Below are 4,484 nucleotides of genomic sequence, written 5' to 3'. Positions count from 1 at the left end.
ACAAATGTTACTAAGTTTGTTACAAATAAATAGTACTTTTTCTATAATCCAATTGACCTGGATACTATGGCTACAAGTATGATGCCAATTGATTCATATTATTATAAACTCTTTGAGTTCTCCTTTAGTTGGTTAGATGAATGAATTATTGAGTACAGGATAATAAATAAGGTTTATGTACATAAGAAGAAAGGCAAATTTCTATCCAACTTGCAGGCTGATAAAAACGTTTTTTAACTAATAAGGTTACCAGTACTAGATATTAATGCTAATCTAAATAGTTTAGTCTAGATAATTTGATATTTACAACAGTTATTCGATAACAAAAATGATACATATGCAATGGGTTTGAAGTTGAATAATCGTGTTTCCTTGAGCTCCCATTTTTTTAAACAATTGACCCTCTAGCTGCTTGATGTATCGGGAAAGCGGTTTTGTAGAAGGAGTAAACTTTCTTATTTTCTAATCATGATTAGCAATACATTCTAAACTAACTCTGTTAAAAATCATTCCGTAAGTAATTACCTTACTACTACGATAAAAAACATAAACGTTATTGAATGAAAGGATTTATGTAGACTGAGAATGTCATTTATCTATAGTTGAAGCTTTCACATTATAGAATTACTAAATGCCAAACTAACTGAATTTACATAAGCTTACTAACTGGTTACAAACAGATATGTAGATGTATCAAAATATAACTGAAATCCTCAAGCCTTTTAAATACTATGCTGTTAAAAATAAACAAGACTATCAGTACCTGTGTTTTGGAATCCCGGACAGTTTACAGCATTTTTCAAAGACCAAATACACTAACAGTATCATAAAAGCTCAATATCTAAAGAACTACGATTGCGATTAAAATTACCAATAATATCATATATATGTCAAATGAATGATCTGTCAGAATTTATAATTTCTATCTTGATTCAGGATTGATCACTATTTTATGGGAACATTTGGATCAGCAGAAGACACCAGGATTTTATTTTTATTAATAGAACAAATATAATTTGTTTACTGCTATAAACTTTGGGAGTAAAGAATTTCAACTTATTGACTTCTCATTTTTATTAACACCGAAGCAGATCTACATTAATTTATTTTGATTATTAACTTCTTCAGTTGTATCAAGTGTAATGAGAGTACGTAAGAAAAATGTAATTAATATTACTATATGCTCTATATGACTTCTTAAGAAGCGATACACTACATTATTACTTTATGACTTCTTACTAAATATCGAAATCAAGTAGCCATTTGCGTACAGTTTAAGCGTTCAGGCATGAAGCCGAAGATCTTGGGTTTGAACCCTGTGTAAGGCTCGTGAGTGGACGCTGCTGAGGAGTCCCATACTAGAACAAAACGGCCGTCCAGTGCTTCTACGTTTTCAATGGTGTTCTAGCTTAGATCGACTCTTCAATTCAACGATTAAAATATTCATATTCACTCTGGTTTTCTGTGCTGATCGGGAGCCACATAAAATACCCATATTACCGTTTGACGTGTATAGTGCCTAAATGAAACTTTAAATCGAACGTGAGCTTCATAACAAGTTCTAGATCACCTCAATATAGAAAACCATTATTCCTATAAGAAATAATTCAAAACTATCAAAATACCAACATACGTAACATTAAACAACGCATCCTGGAATGTGTTTTGATACTGTCCAACTACTACTTAATCAAAATGCTAATAAAAATAACTAAAATTTTATAGGATAATAATAACAGTTTTTATGTTTACTTGTTGGTGAAAAAGACTGATCCGAATCGCATCATGTAATAAACAACTTATGATCCCAAATATGAACCTGAAATATCTAAAAGTTGTCTGTTTTGTTTTGAAAATAGTTAAACAGGATAATAAGAATTTTGTCAAATCTTAGTTTACTTAAGTTAGATGTTAATAGGGTATTTTTTTCACAATAGAACAGCTGTTGATTAGGTATGATATCCTGAGAGCTTAATAATTTGCAAGAATATTGATATATATCACGTGGTTACATTTCGTTGTTTAGCTAAACGTTGTTTTTAAAATTTGCCGTGGTTTTTAAAAAAACAGAATTCACAGTGATATCACCGGAATAGTTACAATATATTCCATATACAGTCATTTTATTGTTGGTTAGATATGAACTAGACACAGAAAAAAAATTTGTTTACCGTGAATTTGTTTTATTTTTTATTTAATAAAAGATTAAACTGACTTTCGTTGTATACGTGCTTTTTTTCGGAATGCAAAATTTAAGATAAAGCTGATTGCCAATACATTTTTTCATATAGTTACAAAAATTCCTTAATTTTTAAATCATCTTACTACTAAGACTTTCTTTGAAAATTTAATAAAATACTTCATCCAATACAACTAACGCTACTACTGCTGTGGTGTGTGCTACTGGTGTCGACAGATATAAGTAGTATGTATCATGAATCGAAGGTGAAATACCTGACGGCAGAAGGTTAAGATGATAGAAGGGAAGAGAATAAGAACAATCAAGTCTGAGAAAATTGACTGAAATTTCGCAAATGAATTATTTACCGTATGTTTTTAGGATTTTACCAAGAGGTTCTGTAATTATGTATTCAAATGTATTTGATTGTCCCTACTGGTGTTCTAGTTCACTACAATACTAGTTTCTTAGTTCGATATTCTAAACATTTAAACGACATTGTTAAACAAGATACTTTCATTATTGTCGAACAACTCAACATAAACTCTACAGATTACATCATAACTAGTAAATGATAATTAACCTTTCATTCAATTAATTATTTCTCTCTTTATTTGTGAAACTGAACTAATTCGAATAATAACAGTTCAGTCGCATATTATCTATGGGCCTACTTAGACTAAGCGTTTATCCAATTTAATACCAAACAAAATACGTTAAACTATCATCGTAACAATAACTTTGCAATTTAGACTAATTAATATGTTTTTCGATAATTAATAGAATAACTATTACAATTCAATCAATCCCATACTTTTAAATAATCTCATAAGAAGACAAAGATATATTAATCGAATACGTTTTAGATGTGTACCAGGAAAAATCTAACAAAACAGTTAACTGTCATTAAAAATTACCTACGCAAAGATGGATATCCACAAAATGTTATCGAAAAGTTTGATAGGACTAACAAACGGGCTGATTATGATACAGCTGAAAAGAAAACGTGTTTTATTCATCTTTGTTTTGGAAGAAATCATCTTGAATAATTAATTATGGAATAGATATTGCCATAAAAATTAGGTATCCAGTAATGAATTTGACCATCTTGTGTGAAACAAACTGCTTCTTAAAACAAACAGAAATCTACAGACTTTTTACTAACTTTATCACTTTACACGTTCATCCAAAAACACTTAATTGAGAGAAGAATACACGTTCATATTTTCAAGCGCGATCCAAAGATTTTGTAACCCTAAAGTGCAGCACCTCTAAACAGTGCTCCAGTTCGGCATTTATTTGATATTGTGCATATTACTGAAGTTTAGAGATCCCTCAAAATTATCAATAAACAACAAAGCAGAGTTTCTTTCATCTTACTAAGGCAGTAGGACTTGATAAAAATAAACCAGATTTATATGTCCAGACAGAGACAACAACTTATCATTGCTTTGGTAAATATACGTTGTTCATTAAAATCATATGCAATAATTTTCATTACTGTTATTTCATTTATTTGGTTATGCAGTCTTCACCATGGTAATTATTACCTCATTTACGCTAAAATTAATTTTTCGATCAGTCATTGCTTTTCGCTCTCCCGATTTTCAAAACGTAAGTAAAGTTTTCAAACTAAAGTCATTTCTATTTCTAATTCTCTATAATTACAACCTCATCACTCTATGACTTAGATGTAGTTTTTAAAAATTATCTTACATTTATGCACACTATTTAAATCTTCTATAATGATTACACAATTCGTTTTGTCATCTTTCCAACTCTATATAATTACTACCTCATTCAGATTTCGTTTACTTACTCTGCCCTATAATGACCATCTGCGTGCTAATTCACACACATATGTACGCATAGCTATTACTAATAATCGTTATTATTCTATTCTTTTCCTCCATCAAAGTCTACCACTCCGTAATTTATTATATATTGGTGTTATCCTTTAATATGAATACGATTGTAAACAGCTGAAAAGGAACAATGAGACAGAATAAATCTATATTATTCTGCCTCATTTGTCATTTTAGCTTTATTGATGACCACTTCGTTAGTTGGATAACCGAACTATTTTTAGGCCGATATTAATCAATGAACAGAAATTGCTTTGGAGTGTTAAGATTAACCAGTGGGCTTTTTTTATATTTTTTATCAAACGTTTTGGTTAACAGATAACTGTTCATCAAATTCTAGTCAAACACATTGATCACTTGATTAAAAATACCAAATGAAGTTTGATAAAATAATCTACGAAGTAGTTGGAACTATTCAACATTTAAACGTGTAAATGAAG

This window comes from Schistosoma haematobium, chromosome 1, assembly GCF_000699445.3.
Source record: "Schistosoma haematobium chromosome 1, whole genome shotgun sequence".
NCBI classification, from domain to species: Eukaryota; Metazoa; Platyhelminthes; class Trematoda; order Strigeidida; family Schistosomatidae; genus Schistosoma; species Schistosoma haematobium.
Note: the sequence above shows the minus strand (reverse complement) of the source record.